At 38.7% G+C, this 12,234-nt stretch overlaps 1 protein-coding gene across 4 annotated transcripts in view; it reads left to right on the top strand.

The window, feature by feature from the left end:
• The first annotated feature begins 1,072 nt into the window (after positions 1-1,072).
• TAB3 (TGF-beta activated kinase 1 (MAP3K7) binding protein 3) overlaps positions 1,073-12,234 on the top strand; it is a 57,501-nt gene continuing 46,339 nt past the window's right edge. For 2 of the 4 annotated variants that reach the window (XM_081277788.1, XM_081277787.1), the window contains exon 1: positions 1,341-1,480. The gene's annotated coding sequence lies outside the window, so the exon portion shown is untranslated. Of the gene's footprint in view, positions 1,481-12,234 lie in introns of all 4 variants that reach the window. The other 2 variants (XM_081277786.1, XM_081277785.1) reach the window with 2 other exon arrangements.

Here is a 12,234-nt window from a genome sequence, read left to right as displayed (position 1 = left end):
TTAGAGGGAGGGGTACACGTAGTGAAGTTGGATCTGGTTTGCAGTTTCCCCACTTTCAACTCCTGTTTGAGACATCATTACAAGTGGATGCTGCTTTCTCCTCAGTGGTCTGAGTTTTTCTTCCACAAAGCCCTTCTCTAAACATCTAAATTGTAAAATTCCCAACATCTTCCTTTTGTCCCTCTCACTTTAGACATCATGGCTGCTTCCTGCAGTTGCCATCACGTGATACATTGAATTCTGTGGTATTTTCAGTTGCTGAATAATCAAATCTTTATATTAATTATGTTAAAATAATTAGGGTGGTTTGTTTCTTGACATTACTTTGACCAATTCATTGAACTAAAATCCTGTGCCTGTGAGATGCCCCTCAAAAACTTTTGCATTGAGGTATTGTCATGACGTCCTCCCTCTATATCTGTCACTCCTCTTCTGTATTCATTTCTATGAGAATTTACTGTGGTAAACTGTCATCACTGTTGTCTTTCATCTTCATTCCAAGCCAACAGCTCTCCAAGTTCAGAGTATATTAATTTCTTCAGTTCCTAACATAGAAAATTCTGAACACATGCTTGAATAAATGAATGAGCGAGCAAAAATAAAGCAGGAAAAGGAGTTATGTAGCACCAAAATGAAAGAGAAAGTTAGATGATGTGAGAAACAGGAGGCCCGTTGCTGCCAGCTGTGAACCCAGCTTTAAGTTCACTGGAAGCTCTTGTTAAATAACGTGAACCAAGAACAAGATGAAGAGGCTCCTGAGATTTCAAAGAATATTCTCACAACGAGAATAGGGAAGAGCAAAGGGCTGGAGTATTCCCGGGGACGCAGAAATGTGTTGGCCATTTGAGCTTCTGAAGGATGACCAAGCCCTAAGAGATGCCTCTCACTGTGTCACCTGGTGCTGCCAAGCCCTTCACCAGGTTTCACTCCCAGTCCCTCCGCCGCCCGCCTCTAAAACCCGAAGAACTGGGTCCCGCCCTACGGTCATTCTGGGCATGCGCTATCCCACGCTCCTGCGCAGGCGCACTAACTTCCCTCTTGTAACTGGTGCTGCCCATTTCCGATATGGGGGAGCGTTTGCTCTGGCTAATTTATCACCTTTCCTGTGGTCCCCCGCCCTACGGTTCCTGTGGGGTAAGCCTCGCGAGATTGCCTACGGCAGTCCCCGGCGGCGCCATCTTTGTGCCTGGCGAGCGACGGCTCCCGACGGAAGCCCTGAAGCCAGCGGCTCGCCTGCCAAGCTATCGCGGAGACCGGATCCAGGAAATACTAGGCGGGCCTCGGTGGGAGGGACGCACTGAGGGAGGAGGGAGGGAAGGGGGCGGCGGCGGCGGCGGCTCACACCGGATCCAGGCTTCGCGCGGCGCGCACCCGAGGGGGGTCGGGCGGGGAAACGGCTCCGGCCCGGACCCCCCCGCGGGAGCAGACGACGGGCGTGAGGGCGAGGCAGCGGCTGCGAACGAGGAGCTGCGGTCGCTGGGTGAGTGTCCGCGAGGAGGCCCGGCACCTGCCCGTGCCAGGGCGTCGATGGTGCCTCGGGGTCGTCCTGGTGATCTCGCGCCTAGGCCGGTGGGCGTGTGCGCGACTGCGGGTATCCTGCGAGCTCGGCTTGGCCTGGAGCTGAGGCTGCCACTGGGAACTGCAGGGCTGCCGGAGGTCTGTGCAGGGCCTGGCGCGTCCGTGCCCGCCCGGGACACCCCGAGAGGCGAGAGGCGGAGGGGAGAGGGAGTGGCCGGTGGGGGGGGGGGCTTGATTGGCGTTCGTCCCCGGAGTGAGGGGATGATGTCCTCCTTCGCGGGTTCCTACCTCTGCACCGGTTTGACACCCTGGCAAGGTATTTGGTGATGAGGACTAGCAGCACGTAAGGTTAGGTCTGTTGAGTGTGTTGAGACATGGTTAGTAGTAATAGTAATAATTGTTAGCAAGTGTCGAGTAAAGAGAAAACATTGTCTGCGTTCATTTAAAGATCACATAAGCAGTACTCTGAGGTTCAGCAACAGACTAGAATTATTCCCAGTTGGACTTCTTTAGTTTAGTACCATGTGCCTGCTCATAAAGTGCATAAAAGCAGGATGGGGGGGGTGCGGATGAGATGGGGACAAGGTGAGGAATAAACTGCATGAAAATCAAAAGTTGGTATTGTTGATGTGTTAAAATATAAAGCATTTTCTGTCTTTACGAAACGTTAAATTCTTTAACAAAATTAGCTACCTTTGGTCGAGACAAGGCTTTTCAATTTGGTGTATTCTTTATTGACGTTTGTCTATCAGACAGTAATTTTGGTGTATTATATATTTACTTATGGTTTGTAAAAGGATAGGAATGAGTGGGATAAAAGAACAGTTTGACAACTGAGCTCCCTATACCCACTTTTATTTTGGAAAGATAGGAGAGTTTACAGAAAGTAAACTCTTTGCTTTTGTACTGATTTGCAATAGTAAACAAGAACATGTGTAAGAAAAATACCATTTTTTTGATGAAGAAAGGGCTTTTGAGATGAGAGTTTAATTTTGCAGTGTTAAATTATTAAAAGGCATCACCAACCATGGTACATTTTGTCACTTTGTCTTTTTATGAACACTGGAAGAATGCAAACATATACTCATAATTTTAAGCCCACGTGTGATAGAATTTTTTTACAACTTTAGATCCCCCTACCCCATTAGCATACTTGGCTCAGTCAAGGGAAAATTAAACTTCAGTAAAGGTAAATATTAAATATGATTTTCATCTTGACAGCTAACAGAACATTACCTGTGTTCACTCACCCTGAATTTTCTTCCTTATGTTTGTTTGATACATTCTTCTCCTTAATTATAGACCATTCTATAGTTTGTGCTAGAGCTAACACAGAGTATGTTCAGGCACTGGGCTTGGTGTGTAATGTGCATTTGCATTAATCCTTGAAGCTACCCTATGTAAAGATAATCTTATACATGTTGCACAGATATAGACAATAACCTCCAGTATTCTGTAACTTACGTGGGTAGTTAAGGAGATCATATAGCTGGTAAATTGCAGAACTAGAACTAATTCTAGAACATATGCTCCATCATATTCTGCATAAGTTTATGTGCTGACTAATACAAATTTTATGAAAATGGGAATTTTTATTACAAAGAAACCTTTCAGTTCTGTTGGTAATCTTGAAAGCTTTCAGTGTCCTTGACTCAATATAATCTTAAGGTTCTTTTTTTTCTTCCCCTTTTCAAATGTGTTCGTTTTCTACCCAGAGGTAATATTTGGGCAAAATTTCAGAATTTTGTTGATCTGTAAAAGATTCCTAATAACTCATAGTGACCTATCTGGAATTCAGATGTTTTCAGAAACTTTTCCTCCTACTCGGGAGGCCGAGGTAAGAGGATTGCAAGTTTGAGACCAGCCAGGCCAACTTAGCAAGACCCTATCTCAAAAAATAAAAAAGTGTTGGAGATATAGCTCAGTGGCAGATCACCCCTGTGTTCAATCCCCAGTACCCACACAAAAGATATTTTATTTGTTCTGATCCTTTACATTATTAAAATAGTTAACTATTCATAGGGTTTTGGATTTGTTTTCTGGCACATTGGAGGTATATGCATACACCCTTACCATCTCTAGCAATTAGAGTACTTGGTAGCTGACCCTGTTTTTCTTCCCTTTAATTTAGTACAAAGGTTTTGGACTCAGGTCATGGTTTGTAGAAAATACGGCAGCTATTATGGGAAACAGCATAATCTCTTATGGGGATGGCAATGAAAAACTTTAGAGGTTCCCAGCAGTATCTGAGACGTTGGTGAAAGAGCAGAAACATTGTGGGGGGTGTCATTTTTGTCTCCCACTGGTCTCTGCTGTTGCATCTCTGATGTGCTGTTGAGCCCTGTCGTCCTGGCCCTTATCTCTGCAAGAGAGAGGCCCTACATCTGGGTATCTGGGTAGAGTTCAACTGGAACAACAACTGTAGGAAAATAAAGGTATTAAGTGGCCCTCATCTCTAAAAGGTCATTTGGTCAGTTTTACCTGTGTGATTATCTCTGGCTGGAATTTCTAGAAAAGTTACGCAATTTGGGATTTGCTACTTCATCTTTTAAGAAGTAAATTGTTTGGTTACCTTTAATGAGATAATCATGTCTTCTAGAAATGGAAAAAGAAGTCTTGTGTTTTTCAGTACATAGAAGCATACATGTGTGTTACACAGAGTGTTGGAATGGATTTTTAAATAATACCTTGGAGTCTTGACAGGCAGTCTCTTAGTCTGAATGAGCAAGTTTTTAATTATAGTTGTACTTCCAAGAATGAAGTTAAATGTAGTTCAGTGTGATGGCACATGCCTGTAATCCCAGCAACTGGGGAGGCTGAGGCAGGAGAATTGCAAGTTCAAGGCCACTGGCCAATGAAGTAAGACCCTACCTCAAAATAAAAAGTAGGGCATGTAGCTCAGTGGTAGAGCACCCCAGGTTCAATCTCCAGTACCAAAAAAAAAAAAAAAGTACTTCTTTACTTGTGAAGGTAGTGACTCATGTTATTTGGGCTATGAGGGTGAAAAAATTGACAAGTGATAATGTAACTGAGAGCTTACCAAGTAAGAAAACCTTCCTGAAATGATTTATATTGTCACTATATAAAGAAAGACACCAGAAAATTGCCTCATGTATTTATAAGTTTATTTTAATACTTTCTGCATAATAAAACTTCAAATTATTACCAGGGACACAGATATTTGTCTAATAGTGAAGTGGACCTGATGAAATATTTGTAACTGTCAAACTGAATCCTGAATATTTAAGAACATTTATTACAGTATAATTCATTGGCAGGTCTATTATTTTATTTTTCCAATTCTCCAACTTCCCACTTTCCTCCCTACCTAAAATTTCTCATTTTATTTTCCTTCCTGTCTTCCTGCCTGCCTTTCTGACTCTCTCCATCCCTCCCTTCTTTCCTTTCTTTTTCTCTTTCTTTTTTTTCTCTCTCTCCCCCTCCCTCCCTCCCTCTCTCTCTCCCTCCCTCCCTCCCTTCCTTCCACTACCAGGGTCCTTCCCCTTAGTTCTCTGAAGTGAATGAGAATAACCCAGGCCAGAGAGGTAGTGTCAAGACACCTACTACGGGTTTTCTTCTTCCCTTTCCTTAAGCATTAAGGAGGAAAGTTTGTAAAAAAGCCCTTGTGTTGCAGGAGCAGGCACTGTTCCCTCATCCTCTTCACCAGCCACCCCACTGTCATACTTTTTCCTCTCTCTTTTCAGCTGTCATCCCACCCTTGATACTTCTCTTCTAAGTGTCTTGCCTTCCCAGTTCTGAGTCTTCTACTCTAGCTCTGCTTTTTGTCCTCATTCATGCCTTACTTCCTGCTCTCCCTTTATCAGGGAGGCTGAGGCTGTGGTCCTAGAGAAGCTCAGATTCCCAGTTTGGGTTGGGAAGATTTCCTTTTTCTACTTTCAGGACTGAATGGGGCAAGGGTAGTTGCTTTTTATCTGAAGTTGGAATGTTAAATGGGTTTTCCCATAGAAACATTGCTCGCACAGGTTAAGTATTTTGTTATTCTTCTGTAACCTTGGTCAGGCTTTTGTGGGGTGGCTTGGAAACCTAGCACATTGACCATTGTTTCCAGAAAGCTGAGATCTGAGGTTCAAATAGATGATTTAAAAAATCAGCTTGTCACCAATCAAAAATAAATGAATGAAAGGAAGATCAGTAGAGGAGGAATAGAGAAAGGGATGAGAAGAGTGAAAGTGGGGGAATTGAGACTGAAATGGAGTAAATAAAATTCCATATATCAAAATGAACCCAACTACTATGTATAATTATAATGCTCTAATAAAGAAATAAATACAAAAAATCAACTTGAGTCCCAGAAGTCACTGGAGATTGTCAGCATTTTGTGAATTACCTAGTGAGGTGGTAGGTATCATACCTTTAGCTATTCAAAATTAGGTTTGTTTTTCTAATGTACTGGCTCTTCTGGGAAATAATCTGATAGGCTTATTAGATTGTCAAAAAAGAATTTCTGAATTTAGGTACATGTTTTGAAATAAAACTTAAATTCAGTCCATTTCAGTTTGTTGTTAAAGAAGATCTTACAGTATTGTTGACAGTACAGAGTTTTAGTTTGTCATGAAAGGAATATCTTGTTCCTTTCTTGCTGATGTTTTGAAACTTTTCAAAGGTATTGGACCTCATGCAGCTATTTTACCCTAGTTTACTTAGTGGTAAATATGGACAGTATGTTTGTTTTACCTGAAGATTTTAAAATAAAGTTTTATTAGTCTGTTGGAGTTACATAATGTTACCATTATTTGTGGTGTTCAAACAATTAAGTGAAAGATTTCAAAGTGATAAAAGCAAAGCCAAATGCATTTTACATTTGTTCTCCATAAATGTGTTTAATCTTAGGTTGGTTGAAGGAAATATTCCTAATAAAAGGCAAGATGGATCTTTTTTAGTTTTTGTTCTCCAAACCACTCTTTGGTTTGAAAAAATGAATTTGAGTAAGACCCTCTATTCATTTTAAGAGTTTACAAAATTCTTATAATTATACAGAGTATGGTGGTTAAAAAACATGATCTCTAGGGAGTAAATGTTCAAATATTGCGATCTTCTGACACTAGCTAGCTCTGTGTTCTTGGGCAAATTGCTTAATCTCTGACCTGTTTCCTCATTTTTTGAAATGGGGATAATGTGGTGTCTACCTCTTGTAAGGATTAAATGAGCCAAAGGATGCATTGTATTTAAAACATGCCTAGCAATGATATCTGCTCAAAAGGAGTTAATTCTTGTTGTTATTACTTTGTCATCATCATGACTACTGTTACTACTTTAGCTACCTTCTGAGATGATACCCTTCTATTCTTGGGCAGCAGGTAGCTGTGAAAAATGTATGTTTACTCAATAGTAATTTTTTAAAGCAGTTTATTGAGGGGACCAGGAAGACCGATATATTAACTGCTACATACATCCACAATTGGCCGTAGTGCAAGAAATCCATAGAATAGTAAGCTATTTTTTTTTCCGTAGCTTCATTCCCATCATGTTAAGTATAAAGAGCTATGCTTCTTTGATGTATGAGCAAAACTGGATTGAGTAACTGCAGTCAGTGCCTTTATTAAAATTTAATGATCTTGGCATCTATAAGGCTGTGTAGAGGAGCTTCAATTTCTAAACGGTCTATAAAGACTTTCTTTTTTCATTTTATTTTGAAATCAGCACCATTTTCCCACAGGAAAAAAAAATGTCACATATGGTGTTCAAATTCTCAGGCCAACCCAACATATCTGAATTTGAATATAGATAGTACTATAAAAATTAACTTCTATGTATAACAGTATCTCATCCTATACTAAAAGATTACGAACACAGTCTTGTAGATGGGGCAGTTGGGTCGTCTTCCTCCATGGTCCTACTAAGGTCCCCCCCAACTTGGGAAGAGAGTTTTATCTAGGGAAGGCTGAGAATAGGGTGAATAATGGGGGCTGGTTTTTAGAAGGCAGGGGCTTTTTCCTGGATAGGCTTCTTAAAAGGCTAAACTGCATACAGTGGTTAAGAGCGTGGACTGTCTGTCCAGAATGCTTGCTTTCAAGTCTCTGTTCCATTACTTACAGAACTTCTCATTTGTAAAATGGAGATTAAAAAGTAGGGTCCTCCCAGTAGGGTTCTTGGGAGGATTAAATGTGTTAATATATGTGAAGCAAGTGAAGCAGCCCCTGACCAGTAGATGAGTACATAAGAAATGTGTTTTTATTAAGCTTTATGGTTTTTAGAACCTCTAGAATACCCTTCTCTACTTGGCTGTCCACTGCCTACATCTGTTCTTTTTTTTTTTTTTTTTAAATATTGGTTGTTCACAACATTACAAAGCTCCTACATCTGTTCTTGAATAGAAATTTTTTTCTTCATTTTCCATGGAGGAATGATATCAGACTTTTCCTTTTCATTATTGGTAAAATGGTGTTTTTTTTTTAATGCTTTTGGGGGGTTTTATAATGGTGGAGAAATAGATAGCATTTGTAGTTCTTTCTGTGAATTCACTGTAGCCCCCATTTAGGCCTTAGGTAAATTGAAGATACATAATGACTATGGACATTTGATTGGGTCTGAATTAGGTATAAATTTCTCAACCTAAGGTAGTTTTTTGCTAAGTCATTTCTTTCTTTTCTTTTCTTTTTCCTTTTTGCTTACTGTAGATTAACTTGGGACCTTATGTATGTTAGACAAGCACTCTACCAGTGAGCTACATTAGTGTCCCCCTCTGTGTGTGTGTGTACATGCGCGCACGTGTGTGTGTGTGTGTGTGTGTTTAGTTTCTGACAAGGTCTTGCTAAGTTGTCCAGGCTGACCTCATGCTTGTGATCTTTCTGCCTCAGCCTCCCAAGTAGCTAAGATTATGCGCATGTGCTACCATGCCTGGCTTATTCACTTCTTTTTAAATACATTTTATTACTTTGGAATAATTTTTGACTTACAGTAAATTTGCAGACAAGGTCCAAATCTGCCATCTACTCTGGCAATAAACTTGCAATCTTCCTGATTCAGCCTCCCCAGTAGCTGAGATTATAGGTGTGAGACAACATGCCTGGCTGAAATCTCCAGTTCTTTGGTGAATAAATTTCTGTGACTATAGAATGATTTTCTGATTTACTTTTCAGTTTTCCTCAGATCCTCAAAGGCCAGGTGTTTCCTTTAGGGATGACAAGGACAGTCATTAATATTGGTACTGAACTTTATGGTTTGAAATAAAAGGAGTGCTATGATAGTGGAAAGAACCCTATAGGGTTTGGGTTGAGGCTGAAGCATTTTTATAACTTTAAACTATGTTTTCACAACACTAAATGAGTTATTTTATGTACTGTTCACTTTTGATGTATTTAGTTTCAAAATGACACATTATTTTTAAAATGTTAAGCATACTTCTTATTTTTATATATGCAAGTGAATTGAGATGAATTGGAGACTTTTAATTTTTTAGGACTCATAATTGTGATTGATTTAAGAAATTGGTATTGAGGTAATGTCAGTGGCTTAGCACATTTGTGTGTTTATGTGAGCTTTTAGAAAATTCTTGATTTCAGTTTGTGGTCATAATTGATTTTTTTAAGTCTTTTTTCTTTAACATTTTTTAGGTGTCAATGGATCTTTATTTTCTTTATTTATATGTGGTGCTGAGAATCGAACCCAGTGCCCACACATGCTAGGCAAGTGCTCTACCACTGAACCACAATCCCAGCCCCCATGATTGATTTTTTAGGGTCTTTTTCTGGACTACCATATGCAGTAGGTGCCCTTGTTATTCTAAATTATCACTCATGCCTTAAATTTGATGTCAGAGTCGTCACTTGTGTAACAGAAAGTTATCTGTTAGGCTGCACATCATGAACTTCACTTTTAGAAAGTCTTATCTTTTTTTGCCACAGAAATAACTTTTGGCTATTAGTCATGGGTGGCAAAGAAATTCATTTTGAGTTGTTTGGATGAAAATATTTCGGTTGAATATGGCTTGTATTGAGTGACACTGCCAGTAAATAAATTTTCTTGGTGGGTGGAAATCCCCCAGAACTTAGAAAATTGGGAGGGGGTGAACTTAATTAAATAACTTCAATTGTTTATTCTTATTCAGAGCTTTTTATGACCTGGGACAAAGCATCCAACTTCAAAGGATCTTGGTTTCTTTATTTGTAAAATGAGGGGGTTTGGCTGGATGTGTCAATCTAAATTTAAATTTAAATCTTATAGTTAATTTATAAGATTTAAAAACTGGCCTATTTAAGAAAAACCTACAAGATCAGGTTGCTTGTCTTAGATCTTTATTCATACTTAGATCTTTACTCAATACTCTTCACTAAATCTAGCTGTAAGTCAATTTTTCCTATTCAAGTAGTTTCATATCAACAATACTACAAATATTAGAGTTACTAGTTGGTTTGACACCTCTATAAATGCTTTCTGATAATTAGCATATTGCTTTTAAAATGTTTGTCATTTGGTTTTTGTGCTATAACTTGAAGCAATGGACTTTGAAACCTTTTTTGCTGTTCTGTTCCCTGAATAAATTTGAAAAGAAATGTACTCCTTCATACTTAAAAAAAACAAGGAAATTTTTTACTGAACTTTAATATGAAGAAAGTACACATTATCAGTAGTGAACAACTCAGAGGATTTTCACCAACTAAGCACATTTTTGTATCAGCACCTAGATCAAGAAAGTAAACATCATCAGCAACTTAGAAATCCTGCTTACCACCCTTCCCACCCCAGCCATTTTCTTGACCACTTTTAGATTAGTTTTGCCTACTTTTATACTTTACATTTATTAGTTAATTTATAAGATTTAAAAACTGGCCTGTTTAACAAAAACCTACAAGATCAAGTTGCTACTTGTACTCTTTTGTGTCTAACTTCTTTTGTGCAGAGTTGTGAATGTGAGATATGTATTACTTGTAGTTGTTTTCATTCTTTTTGCTGTGTACTATTCCACTGTGAATATATCCACTGTATATGTTGTTTGGATGCTGTTTTTAAGAAAGTGTCTTTGTGACCTTAGAGTAGATAAAGATTTCTTAAACAAGACTTTTCAATGATAATTATACCTCTTAGTGTTCAGATTGGAGAAGGGACAGGAGAACTTGTCTACTGAAATAAGAGCATTTGAAAAATTTTTAAAAATGTGAATATATAGTTAAAAGTTTTTACTCAGTAAATCTCACGGAGTGTGTCAGTATTTGTAGGTAAGTCTTCCAGACAGAGGTTTATGCCTTAATAACTATTGTGGGTATAATTTCTTAAGAAAATGTGCCATGTTCTTCCTTGCCTTTTTTGTTGATTTACAGGAGTTCTTTATTATAAGCTAGAAATGAGCCTTTGCTGGTGGCAAATATATTCTCCCACTGTGTGGCATGCTTTTTCATTTTTAATGTGTCTTCATAATCTGAAGTTCTCATTTTCAATGTAATTAATCATTTCCTTTATGTTTAAATCAAGTATCAGGTTCAGTTTAAAGTATCTTTTCCTGTCCCAGGGTGAGGGATATATTCTCTCACCTTCCAAAAGTTTTAGGGTTTGGGCTTTTGCACCTGAAACTGATTTTTATGTATCCTGTTAGGGGACAATACTGGGGTTTTCCCCCCCATAAGGACAGCTAATTGTCCCAGTGCACCGTCTTTTCCATACTATTGTGAGTAATCAAATATCTATATGTATTTGATTTTATTTCTGTGCTCTTTTGTTCCAGTGGTCTGTCTGTCCTTGTTTTCATACAACATTTTCTTACTTATAAAAGCTTTATAAGTCTTTTTATCTTTATTTTATTTTATGTGTTGCTGAGGATCGAACTCAGTGCCTTACACGTGCTAGGTGAGCGCTCTACCTCTGAGCCACAACCCCAGCCCCTATAATAAGTCTTAATAGTCAGTATAACAAGTTCTTCGACGTTGTCCTTTTTGACAACATTTTGGCTACTCTTGACCATTTGAACGTTTATATGAATTTTAGTATCTTCTAGTATCCCTGCCCCTGCACCCCACAGTCCGTGGTTTTGATTGGAATTGCATGGAATCCATAGACCAATTTAGGGAGAATTAACATTTTTATAATATTGTTTTCTACTTATTTTTTTGTGTGTGTATGTGTGGGGAGATACTGGGGATTGAACTCAGGAGCACTCAACCACTGAGTCACGTCCCCAGCCCTATTTTGTATTTTATTTAGAGACAGGATCTCACTGAGTTGCTCAGCGCCTCACTTTTGCTGAGGCTGGCTTTGATCTCGTTATCCTTCTGCCTCAGCTTTGTGAGCTGCTGGGATTATAGGCATGTGCCACCATGCCTGGCTGTTTTCAATACTTGTTAAACATGATACACTGCTCCATTTGTTTAGGTCCTTCTTAATTTTTCTCAATAATGTTTACAATTTTCTCCAGGAAGTTGTTCACAACTTTGGAGAGTTTTATTCCTAGATATGTGATATTTTTTGATGTTATAAATGTTTATATTTTTATGTTGACTTTGTACATAGGAGTTGTCCTAAACTTTTACTACTTATGATATTCTTCTTTAGAATCTTTTGCTATGTATTCAGTCTTTTGATCTGCAAGTTAAGAAAGTTTTATTCCTTCTAATTGTTATTCTTCTAGTGCTGGTTAGTACTTCGATGTAATATTAAATAGAAGTGGTATGAGTGGGCAACATTGTCTTGTTCCCTTTCTCAAAGGAAAATTTCCAGCATTTTTCCACCTAGTATGATGTTTGCTTTAATTTTTCCCCAGACATT

Source organism: Spermophilus citellus (assembly GCF_964194105.1).
Source record: "Spermophilus citellus genome assembly, chromosome: X".
Lineage (NCBI taxonomy): Eukaryota > Metazoa > Chordata > Mammalia > Rodentia > Sciuridae > Spermophilus > Spermophilus citellus.
Note: the sequence above shows the minus strand (reverse complement) of the source record. Positions and strands in the feature narration are given on the sequence as shown.